The sequence below is a fragment of the Pteronotus mesoamericanus genome, unplaced genomic scaffold (assembly GCF_021234165.1).
Source record: "Pteronotus mesoamericanus isolate MK-2021 breed Mesoamerican mustached bat unplaced genomic scaffold, CSHL_Meso_final contig_90, whole genome shotgun sequence".
In the NCBI taxonomy this organism is placed as follows: domain Eukaryota; kingdom Metazoa; phylum Chordata; class Mammalia; order Chiroptera; family Mormoopidae; genus Pteronotus; species Pteronotus mesoamericanus.
The window spans coordinates 17,338,123-17,351,605 of record NW_026555277.1 but is presented as its reverse complement, the minus strand read 5'-3'; positions in this window follow the sequence as shown (position 1 = coordinate 17,351,605).

The following is a 13,483-nucleotide window of genomic DNA, read 5'->3' as shown; positions in this document are numbered from 1 at the left end:
AGATGGTGGAGGAGTGAATGGGCGTCACATGGATCTTCTCCCAAGACAAAACTGGAATTGTGACTAAATAGTGAAGAAATCACCTGGAAAACAATGGAACGATAGAGGGACAGGAGCCTCGGAGCTGCGGACAGACAGTGGAATCAACTTTCACACATCCAAGTGGGTGAGAAGTGCAGTGGAGGCGCGAGAGGGTGGGCTGGGCACCCACGGGCACCAGCACCAGAGGGACATTGAAATAGCCAGTTGGATCCCCCTGAGAACAGGGTCTGAATCATAAACAGGGACTACTAGATTACTGCAGCTGAAACCAGGAAAACACACTGACAAAACTCAACCCCGAAAATCTTAGGGGTGCTCTCTGCCAGAGACAGGTGGCTGGAGATGCAAAGAGACATTTAAAGGGCCAACGCAAAAATTTGCAGTGGCAGCCGCCTTCCTTGATCTCTGGGTAGAGGCGGCAGGAAAGTGGGATGGTGCCTGAGGAAAGATTGGTGAGGAAAACTTTGTGAAGAGAACTAAGACGGTGGCCAGGGAGGCCCCAGTGAAAACTCACCTCCCACTCTGCAGCTACCATCTTGCTCAGGCATAAGGGAATCAATTAACCTGCCTGTTGCATGCTCCGCACACAGCTTGTGCGTGTGTGGGCTAGGGGCTGAGTGCAGACTGGCTGGGAGAAATAGAGGATCCCTGATTACAGGAGACACACAGCTGCATAGAGACCCTTGAGGAGAGACTGGAGACGTAGGGGTTGGGGAAAGAACTGGAGGATTATCTGAGATTCCCGGAGCAGACTCCCATCCCATTCTGTAGTCCCCATTTGCTCAGGCAGGCAACGCTACCAAAGAGGCAGAAGCAGGTGTACGGGACCTGAAAGGTGTGCAATTACAATGCTCTACCCAACAAGGCTCTCAATTAAAATAGAAGGGGAAATAAGGAGTTTCCCATACAAAAGAAGGCTAAATGAATACATCTCCATCAAACCAGCACTACAAGATATGCTAAAGGGACTGGTTTAAGAAGATGAAGGAAAAGAGTGAGAAAGAGAAAAACACAGGTACAAAGAGAAAAAATGAATAGGTTTCTATCAGTAATGACTCTCAATGCCCCAATCAAAAGACACAGGATAGCTGAATGGATAGGAAAACATGACCCACACATATGCTACCTACAAGAGACCCACTTCAGAGCAAGAGACCTACACAAATTGAAAGTAAAGGGATGGAAAAAAATATTCCAAGCAAATGGGAAAGAGAAGAAAGCAGGGGTTGCAATACTTGTATCAGACAAAATAGATTTCAAAACAAATGCCATAAAAAGAGACCCAGAGGGACACTTTGAAATACTTAAAGAAAGAATCCATCAAGAAGGCATAAACATTGCAAACTTATATACACCCAACATAGGAGCACCCAAATATATAAGGAAAATCTTGGATGACTTCAAAAAAGATATAGACAGCAACACACAAATAGTAGGGGATTTTAACACCCCACTGTCAAAAATGGACAGATCTTCCAAACAAAACATCAACAAGGATATTGTGGAGCTGAATGACACATTAAATCAAATGGACTTAACTGACATATATAGAACCTTACATCCCAAAGAAGCAAAATACACTTTCTTTTCAAATATGCATGGAACTTTTTCAAAGACAGACCACATGATAGGACATAAAGCAAGCCTCAGCAAATTCAGGAAAATTGAAATAATATCAAGCATTTTCTTGGACCACGAGGGCTTGAAACTGGAAATCAACCTTAAAGAGAAACCTCAAAAACTTGCAAACTCATGAAGACTGAACAATAGACTATTAAACAATGAATGGGTCAATAATGAGATAAGAGAAGAAATCAGAAAGTTTCTGGAAACACATGAAAATGAACATACAACAGTTCAAAACCTATGGGACACAGCAAAGGCAGTCCTGAGAGGGAAGTTCATAGCAATACAGGCCTACCTAAAAAAGATAGAAATATTTCAAATAAAAGACCTAACCCTACAACTTCAAGAGCTGGGAAAACAACAACAAATAAATCCCAGAACAAGTAGAAGGAAGGAAATAATCAAAATCAGAGCAGAACTGAATGACATAGAGACGAAAAGAACAATTCAAAGGATCAACCAATCCAGGAGCTGGTTCTTCGAAAAGATAAATAAAATCGACAAGCCTTTAAGAAGACTCATCAAGAAAAAAAAGGAGAGGACCCAAATTAATAATATTGGAAATGAAAGAGGAGAAATAACAACTGATACCACAGAAATACAAAGGATTGTCAGAAACTGCTATGAACAACTATATGCCAAGAAATCTGAAAACCTCAATGAAATGGACAAATTTCTGGAAAAGTATAATCTTCCAACACTGAAGGAGGAAGAAACAGAAAGCATGAACAGACCAATAACAGCTGGGGAAATTGAAGCAGTAATCAAGAAACTCCCAGCACACAAAAGCCCTGGGCTGGACGGTTTCACAGGAGAATTTTAGAAAACATTTAAGGAAGAGCTAACCCCTGTCCTTCTCAGACTATTCCAAAAAATCCAAGAGGAGGGAAGACTCCCAGACTCTTTCTATGAGGCCAGCATCACCCTAATCCCCAAACCAGATAAAGACCCTACAAAGAAAGAAAACTACAGGCCAATTTTGCTGATGAACATAGACACTAAAATCCTCAACAAAATATTGGCAAACCACATCCAGCAGTACATTAAAAAGATTGTCCACCACGATCAAGTGGGATTCATCCCATGGATACAGGGATGGTTCAATATAGGCAAATCAATAAATGTAATACATCACATAAACAAAAGGAAAGACAAAAACCAATGATGATCTCAATAGATGCAGAAAAAGCATTCTATAAGGTACAGCACCCATTTATGATCAAAACACTCAGCAAAATGGGAATAAATGGGGCATTCCTCAATGTAATAAAGGCCATATGTGAAAAACCTACAGCCAACATCATACTCAACTGGCAAAAATGAAAAGCTTTCCCACTAAGATCGGGAACACAACAAGGATGTCCGCTTTCACCACTTCTATTCAACATCATATTGGAAGTCCTAGCCACAGCTGTCAGACAATAAAAAGAAATAAAAGGCATCCAAATAGGAAAGGAGGAAGTAAAACTACATTGTTTGCAGATGACATGATAGTGTACATAGAAAACCCTGTAGACTCCACCAAAGAATTACTCAACCTAATAAGTGAATTTGGCAAAACAGCGGGATACGAAGTCAATATTCAGAAATCAAAGGCATTTTTGTACACCAGCAATGAAACAGAAGAAGAAGAAGTCAGGAAAAAAATTTTCATTCGATATAGCAAGAAGAAAAATAAAGTACCTAGGAATAAATTTAACCAAGGAGGTAAAAGACCTGTACACAGAAAACTATACAACATTGAAGAAAGAAATTAAGGAAGACACAAATAAGTGGAAGCATATACCGTGTTCATGGATTGGAAGAATTAATATAATCAAAATGTCCATACTACTCAAAGCAATTTATAGATTCAATGCAATCCCTATTGAAATACAAATGATGTATTTCACAGAAATAGAACAGATGTTTCAAAAGTTTATATGGGACTATAAACGACCCTGAATAGCTGCAGCAATTTTGTGAAAGGAAAACAAAGTAGGAGGAATCACAATACCGGACGTCAAACTATATTACAAAGCCACTATACTCAAAACAATCTGGTACTGGCACAAGAACAGACCCATAGACCAGTGGAACAGAATAAAAAGTCCAGAAATAAGCCCAGATCTATATGGGCAACTAATATTTGACAAAGGGGGGCAGAAGTATAAAATGGAGTAATAATACCCTCTTCAACAAATGGTGTTGGGAGAGCTGGATGGCTACATGCAAAAAATTGAAATTGGATCATCAGCTGACACCATACACAAAAATAAACTCAAGATGGATAAAAGACTTAAATATAAGTTGCAACACCATAAAAGTCCTAGAGGAAAACATTGGCAGGAAACTCTCAGATATCCCACGCAGCAATTTTTTTCACTGATATGTCTCCTAAAGCAAGGGACATAAAGGAAAGAATAAACAAGTGGAACCTCATCAAAATAAGAAGCTTCTGCACGGTGAAAGAAAACATTAGCAAAATGAAAAGGGAGCCAACCGTATGGGAAAATATATTTGCTAATGATACATCAGATGGAGATTTGATCTCCAAAATATATGAAGAACTCACACGACTCCCCTCCAAGAAGATAAATGATCCAATCAAAAATGGGCAAAGGACCTGGGCAGACGCTTTTCCAAGGAGGAGATACAGAGGGCCCAGAGACATTTGAAAGGATGCTTGGCATCCCTAGCCATCAGAGAAATGCAGATCAAAACCACAATGAGATACCACATCGCACCAGTCAGAATGACCATCATAAACAGATCAACAAACAGCAGGCGCTGGTGAGGCTGTGGAGAAAAGGGAACCCTAGTATACTGTTGGTGGGAATGCAGACTGGTGCAGCCATTGTGGAAAGCAGTGTGGAATTTCCTCAAAAAGCTGAAAATGGGACTGCCTTTTGATCCAGTGATTCCCCTGCTGGAACTCTACCCTAAGAATCCCAAAACACCAATTCAAAAGAACCTATGCACCCCAATATTCATAGCAGCACAATTTACAATAGCCAAGTGCTAGAAGCAGCCTAAATGCCCATCAGTAGATGATTGGATCAAAAAATTACAGTACATTTACACAATGGAATACTACACAGCAGAAAGAAAAAAAGGACTACTACACTTCATGATAGCATGGATGGAACTGGAGAGCATTATGCTAAGCGAAATAAGCCAGGGGGCAAAAGACAAATACCATATGATCTCACCTATAAGTGGAACCTAACCAACAAAACAAAGATGCATGGAAAATAAGACCAACAACACTGAAAGAAAAAGAAACCAACAGAGACAAGAGGGAAGGAGGGAGAGGTGGGCGGGGGGAAAAGGAAGGGAAGGGGCAAGCCAAGGAACATATAGCAAGGACTCATGGACAAAGCCAAAGTGAGGAAGGATTGAGGGAAGGAGTGGGGGAGGGAGGCAGGGGAAAGTGGTGGGGGGAAGGCGGAGACAAATGTATTTGGAAAAAATAATTAATTAAAAAAAGAAATGAAAGATACACTAATTGAAATAAAGAACAATTTACAGGGAAACAACAGTAGAATGGATGAAACCAAGAGTCAGATCAACAATTTCAAACATAACGAAGCAAAAAACAACCAAACAGAACAAGAAAAAGAAAAAAGGATCCAAAAAAAAATGAGGACAGTGTAAGCAACAAGTGGGACAACTTCAAGCATCCAACATTCGCTTCATAGGGGTGCCAGAAGGAGAAGAGAAAGAGCAAGAAATTGGAAATCGATTTGAAAAAATAATGAAAGAAAACTTCCTTAATTTGGTGAAGGAAATAGAAATGCATGTCCAAGAAGCACAGAGTCTCAAACAAGATGGATGCAGAGAGGCCCACACCAAGACACATCATAATTAAAATGCCAAAGGTTAAAGATAGTGATGGGAGAAGGGGTGTGGAGGAGTGGGTGAAGAGGGGATTAAGAAGTACAAATAGGTAGTAACGGAATAACCATGGGGATTAAAGTACAGTATAGGACGCAGAGTAGCCAAAGAACTTACATGCATGACCTGAGGATGTGAACAAGGGTGGGGGGACTGCCTGAGGGAGTGGGGGGTGCTGGGTGGAGGGGGACAAAAGGGAAAAAATCAGGACCACTGTAATAGTATAATCAATAAAATATAATAAATAAATAAATAAACAAGCAAATAAATAAATAAATTCTTTGAAAATTTTGCTGTGCCTTTGAACCAGGTTTGCACTTAATTTTGTGTTACTGAGTTAGTAGCAGCATTTAGAATATAAGTTATATAATCTCCCCATATATCTGTTGCTGATTTTATTTATTATTTGTTCAAATAATTTTTTGGAGAATCTGCTATGTAGATTTTGCTAAACTCTGGGGCTACAAAGGTAAATGAGGCGGACATAGTCCCTGTCCTCTCGGAATTTCTATTCCGGTGGGTGAGACTGGGGATGCTGGCCATAAACAGTGGGAATGAACACACTTTTGCATATCAGACAAATCTCAGCTCAGGAGACCATAATGTTCAATAACACAGGTAAATAAGCTAAATATTGCAGCTTGTGACAGGCGCTATGAAGAGAAATAATGAGTAAGTAGAGAGGTAAGCAAGGGTCAAATTATATGTTTACATGTATACAGGCCTTTAATTGTGCTATCTTGTCTATTAAGCTGCAAGTGCTTTTAAAGTAGTATCTATGACTGTCATTTCCTATGTATCTCTCTGTGACACCTTGAAATGGTGCTAAGCACTTGTCAGGCTTTGAACAAACGTTGTAGCTGTGACTGACTGTCAGGGCATCCTCAGTGTTCAGTCACCCATTTCCAAATTTCCTTGTTGGTCACAGACACAATACACTTCTTGGTTGTAACCCTTTTATTGCCTGCCTTTGTCATTTTTATTTCTCTGCATTTTGCCCGAGTGTGGCTGATAAGGGTCAAAAAGGAAAATGTCAGAGGCAATGAGGCTTAATGAATCAGAGAACAGCTATTTACATAAAAAGGCCAACTTCACCACTGTAGCATTGTCAGGAGAAAATGGTTGGGTTTCCTCAATGGCCAGCCTAGGAGGGGATAGAAGCAGTGTGGCCACCAACGTCATTTTAAAGAAGAAAACAGGGAGCTGTGCCTAGGGATTCAGGTTATGAGCCTTAATCTAGCTTGTGTTTTAGTTTCTATGATTGTATCTTAACAACTTGGACCTCTGAGTACTGCAGGAGTTCTGATTTACAGAGCTGAATGCATGTCTAAAGGTTGAGCCAATGGCCAAAGAAAGTTGGAGAGAACAGATAGAAATCCAAGGGATTAGCTTACATAAACCTCCCATGTGGATTCTTCCAAGAGTCCAGGACACAATTATAACTTTCTTGGGGGACTTCACATGCCTCTAAAGGTATGGGAGACTAAGGACCATGACATGTTTTTTAAACTTCCTGAGAAAAGATCTAAGAACAAAGATAGATAAGTGATGAATTACCATGCTGCTCTTTTTTTAAGGACATTTTCAACTTCCTGGTCTTGAGTGACAATAGTTTGGGAAAATTTCACAAAAGATGCAACTAACACAATTTGAGATTATTCTGTGTTGTGGTTTTTGGGCGGTCTGAGGTTTAACTTTACCTTACTTTAAAGCTAAGAAGTTAGTTCGTTGCAGTTTCATGCATATTAGAATACCCAAGACTCCTGAGGCAGAGACAAGGGGCATTATTACTCATAGCCCAGTATTCAGCATGCACATCACTATATTTACATTGATTTCCCTTGCTGCCTAGTTCCAAGAGTGTGATGCAAAGAGCCCAGGTATTGCCTGCAAACGCAGTGAGTTGTGTTACAGGAAAGAAACACTGGGCTCAAGGGCTTCACTGCTTTTATACCAAGCAGTAAGCAAGCCTGGTCTAAGGAGACATTTCCTTATTACTCAGGTTTTCCTCCTTGTTGTGAACACAACTCTGAGAAATGGGTCAGGTAAAGAGTGGTCAGGCCCTTCCTTGTACCTTAGTATTGCCTGCAAGATGTGTAGAAGCAGGAGGGGTCCGTAAGACTGTCCCCCAAAGGCTTCATGTATTAGGTTGAATCAGATGAAATTGTTGTTCCCATAGGTCAAAAATGTCCAAGTATTTTATATGGTTCAACAGAATATTATCTCAGTGCTAATAAAGGTGACCCCATGGTGCCTTTTCTTTAATTTTTTAGAAAGTTTGGATATACTGCATTTTCTGTCACTATTTTTTTTCCTTCCACCAACCTGTGCGAGTGCATTTCTTCATAACTATTCCCATAAAAGATCTACATCTTCTTGGCTTCTAGGTAAATTTAGAGTTTAAAATGATGCAAAATGATAAATTCAAATGGTATCCAAGCTTCTAGGTCTAACTTTTTTCTACCTTAGTGTCAAAATGAGGTATGTTTTTGTTTCCACTATATATGACCGAGCTCCTGTGTCCCTTCCTTTTCTTATGCAGTTTACCAGTTTCCTGATATGTTACTGAAACCATGTTCTTCATATCACCCCAGTATTATTCTCACCTTCTGCATTTAATTTGAGACAGACATAAATTTATTATGGCAATAAAAGAAGCCTACTGTTTAACTATTAAAATTATGATACCAAACATGAGTTTTAAAACCCCTAAAATTAATCCTTATTAGTTTCCATTACTATATGTAGTGATCAAAATACTTTACGTGTATTACCTTGTGTAATACTCGTAAGAATCCTGAGTTAGATACTTTTATTTATTTGACGAAGAACCTGAAATAAAGAGAAAGTGAGCAGCGTGCTATAGTCAGTCGGTCTGTTCTTAATAATTATTGATTGGTCAACTAATGTCTTGGGAGAGAAATTTTCTGGTTCTAGGACGTCAGAGGCACTGTCCGGTGGCCCCTGCTCATGATCCAGATCCTTCAGGCCCCTTCTCCTGCATCTCTCTGTCCCTGGTGTGTTTTCAGCCTCCCACGGCTGACACGTACAGGACTCTCTTTCCAATGACTGCCTTTGGCCTGCTGCATGTACCTTGCCTGCAGCCAGCAGCAGAGACCCCCAGCCGCTGTCTGGGTGGTAAGTGATGGGTCCAGGAGTAGAAAAGCCCGGTTCCTTTGCAGTGAGTTGGGGAAAACTCTAGAGTGCAGCTCATGTTCCAGAGATCCCATGGGATAAGGTTGAAGTATCTGCCAAAGTACTGTCTCTGAGGTTACACCTGCACATGGCTTTCTCCTTTTCCCTGCTCCAGGCCCTCATTCTCTTACCAGTGTCTCTTGGGAGCACGTCCTGAATGGACCACTTGTATACGAATCCTCACTTCTGGGTCTACGTCTGGGGAACTCATTAGAAGACAACGTCCTCGGGAATTATTTTCAAAACACAATATTTAGGAAACTCTTAATGTTCTAAAATGATTTTTAATAAAAGTAGTACTGTCGTTTAACCCTCAGAATGTGCCTGGGGGTCACAATGTCACCTGGACAGACATATTTTTACTTTGAAGATATTATTATTCTAGAACACGAGATTTCTTGTTCCAGAAAAGACTTTTACTTCAGGAAAACATATGCATTTCCAGTTTGGTTTCTATTGAAACACAGTAAAAAATATGAGCCTTTATAGACTTGTAAATTTTAAAGTATTTGGTGTTATGATAAGACTATGAGAAAATAATAGCCACTTTTAAGTTTTCCACCTGCTGTAATCAAGCATGGTTTTTCTTAGCTACCCTGAAAAAGAAATTTTTTTCTTTCTCAGGAGTCATTTATTTTAAAAATAATAATAATAATATTGATAAAGTAAAGCTCGAAAGAGCTTAAATGGAGAGTGTATTAATTCTTTTCTTACTTGTGTATTCTTTTTCCCATGGAGCTCTTATTAAGGTTTTTTTCTGAGAATTTTTCTTCTTTAAAAATACATTTGTGCAAGTCAGCTCTAAAATAATGATGCAAATCAAAGGTTAAAACGGTATTTTCTCTTTACGTAGGTGGTGCAGAAGCAAGCACAGAAACACAGAGGAAACAAGAAGTAATGTATATTCATGAGATTGACCCCTCTTCCCCCCTAAAAACAAAGTCCAGTTGACTAGGTGGAGGATCCTAAGAGGTTGAGATAGAAAGTCAAGTTGAAATCAGGTGGTTAAAGGTCCTGAATGTTGAACGAGACTTTAGACATTATCTCTATAGGCTGCAGGAGAACCCATGTTTTTGTATAGGGAGAGTAAATAAATGTGTGTGGTGGAAAGATTAGACTGGAAACATAAGTTGGAATTAGACAGTTGGAGGGAAAGAGTCTGAGGCAAACATTTCAGAAAATATATTTAAATCGAACATATACATTGAATAAGACTTGAGTTAGCGGCCATGAAAATGAAAACAAAGGGATAGAAATCATAGTTGTTTTTAAAGAGTCTATGTGAGGTCTCTTTGAATATGATGTTTAAAAAGGAGGGTTGAAATTATTGAGTGGCTGGTTAGAAGAACTGTGGTATTATTAGATCACGAGAATTCGTCTTCGGTCATCTTTTTTTCATCTCTACCTAGAAAGGTATAATGGAACAGGGTTGAAAATGGCCTTGCAGATCCATGGAGCCAGAAGGAGGGCAGTAAGAAAAAATGAGGAGCCCTTTAGTTTCAGACAGGAATAGAAAATGCAAAATTGTTACACTGAAGTGTCAGTTGAAACTTAGGGTTTGTTTTCTGACTTTAAATCAGGTCTCTAGTCACAAACAACCTTCATTTCAATCTCATGTTTCAAAATTCCGTTCAATGTGGAAACTTGGTAAAGCTTCATAGAAGTTAAAAAACATAATATCCACCAGCTTTTTCCTGCACAGACACTAATTTACCCTATGGCATTTATTGTATAATTAGGTTTGCAAGTCTATCACTTTAAAGGTTGGCTGCCTTCTGTAATGCGGTTGCTTAAAAGATTTGTTTTGCCGCAGGATTCTTATTTCAAATAAAAATTTTTCTTAAAGTGTGATACATGAATCAGATAAACACAGACTTGTTTCTGATCTGGGGACAGATGTGGGCAGTGGGTCTGGATGTGCTCTCCTGGCCCCAACCCCGATTTTCCTGTGCTCCTGAGCACTTCTTATTCTATTCTGTAGGCCTTGACTAGCCAGCATTGTCCATGGACCAGTAACATCATTCTCACGTGAAAACGTTAAAAATTCAAATTCTGGGGCATCAGAGCTTAGGTTTAACAAAACCCCTAGATGATGTGATGTTCTTGAAAATTTAGGAAGTGCAGTAGTTGCCCCCTCCCCTCACATGCAGTTTTGCTTCTTCCATTTCAGTTACCCGTAGTCAACTGCAGTCTGAAAATATTAAATGAAAAATTCCAGAAATAACAACTCATAAGTTTTAAAATGGCATGCCCTTCTGAGTAGCATGATGAAATCTCACACCGCCCCATTCTGTCCTAGCCCGGATGTGACTCATCCCCTTGTTCAGTGTACCCACCCTTGAAAAGCGTGCTAAAACACAGATACGTGGGCCACACCAACAGATCTGCTGCTCCTTGGGAGGTCAGACCCTGATGTGTAGGGGCCCTGACCCTTCCCAAGTGACCCTGACCTATCTAAAGTTAAGCATACTACGACAAAGGGGGTCATTGCCCAAATTACTACTTAAAAATGACTTTGGGTCTCAAAACACCTGACACATGCCAATAGAGATGCTCAGAAGACTATGTGGGATATTCTGTTCTTATGCTCTGAACTGGTGATCTAAAATATGAGCAAGTATTCTGTAAACAGTGAATATTGGTTAATTGCGACTTATTGGTACAGTTACCACTTCTTTCCCTGTCCAATTTCTTATTCTTCTATTATGTCATCTTATTTATAGTTTCCCTCTCCTATTCTCATTTGTTTGTCTATATTAATCCACCCAGTCTTTGGAGGGACACCTGAGTTTTTAAGGTAACAATAGTGGCCCTTTGTTAAGTCTCCATGATACAAGGTACATAAGAACTTAGGGATTAGAGCCAGGCTGCCTCAGTTCAAATGCCAACTCTGCCTCTTAGATAGTTTGAGTTCTAGTTCTTCACCCTTCCCTACTTCCACTTTGGCGTGGTTTCATGCTTGACTTTGGCCTTACCCATGTGACTTGCTTTGGCTAATTTTTATGTAGGTCTAAGTGTCCCTGTGCTACTTCTTAGCCTAAGACTTAAGTAGCCTCCTGTGTTTTACTTTGCTTCTTTATCTCTACTGAGAGATACACATGCTACGTAGCCCACTGGTCCAAGAAAGATGGAAGACACATGGAACAGGATCGCCCTCACTGAATTGGCCAACCTGAAAACCCAGAGATGCATGACCTAAATGTGTTTACTATTGTATGCCGCTGAGAGTTTGCAGTTGGTTGTTACACAGCATTATTGCAGCAATAACTAGCTAGATCTTCTTTCCATTTGTGAATTTTCTCTCAAATAATCTGAAAATAAGGTATCATAATTGTACCTTTTTATAGGGTTATTGAGGAAAGTAAATGAGGCAATGCATATGAACTGCTATACCAACTGATACACAAGAACCAATCAGTACTTACCTGTTATTATTACTACTAAGTGCCAGGTTTATGCTCATTATTTTCATCTATATGTGCTTCAATGTTCCCATCTGCTAACTAGAAAGAGATGAGCTTTAAATTGATGAAATTAAAATATAATAATAAAATTACAACTAGGAGTCTTGGCCATTTCCATCACTTGCAAGGGAAGAAACAAGAGTGAGTTCCCAGGCAGAAGAAAAGCCAGGGGGTGAAATCTCCCTTGGAAGCTCAAATCAGAAGCTGCACATGTGACCACACAGCCTCTGGCGACAGATTAGGAAGGAAAGACAAGAGGTTTCCTTTCAGGAACTGATCGTAAAAATGAAAATAAGGGGCCAAGGACTCAATCCTTGGGTTAGAAGCCCAAATCCCTTGAATTGATCCTGTATCGTACTATTTTAATGTAGTTCCTATGATTCACCTCATTTCTGTGCCATGAGGTTTGCACCTTGTTTCATACCCTAGAGTCCCCTGGGAGGGTTGTGGGGCTACGACATGACCTTGTCAGAAGAGGTGATGCCTGATTTTCATGCCATGTGCAAGGCTGTGTTTCCAAATCGCTTTCATTAGGATTGCTCTTCAGGGGCAAAGACAAAGAACATGTCCAGACAGGTGCCATGGCAGAACCCTTGACTGAGTTTTGTTTTGCTGGAACCAGGCTGAAGCAAGGCGTTATCTGAGCTGTTCAGATGTGTGTCTCTGTAAATCTAGAGTTTTCAATGGCTGAACATTTAAACCTGCTTTTAATATCAGGCCAGGGAATGGAAGAGAAGGGGAAATACCCTTGGCCATTCCTTGTAGGTACCAACTCAAGTGCCGGCTCATTTGCAAATATTTCCGTGGCTCCTGCTTCTCCCCAAGATAACCAGGAGGCCCAAAATTTTAAACCTAGGCTTATAAAGAAGTCTAGCTGCAAAGTCATTTTTAAGTGAGTGTTGTTAAGATCACTTTCGCTTTGGCAATGGTGGTGATGAAGCCCCATGGACATTATTAAATCACACCCACAACACGTATGTACTTTACTGAGGAAACAAAGTGTCAATTTTTAGATTTTTTCAAAATATCTTCCAAAAGATAAGAGCTACTGATTTAGAAGGACACTAGTGGAATTTAAGCAATCCAGCGAATTAAGTCAATGGTCAGTTAGCAAGATTATTTTCTTATGTGTCTTTTGCAGATAATCAATCATTGATTTGGTATTTCAAAGGAAAGCTGTTGGTAGAGAAATCTCTCACCCTAGTAGTGTTCATGATGATGGGACAGGTATCTTCCCGAATGTATTTTGTTCTAGCCAAAGCCTGACCCTGAACCCACTC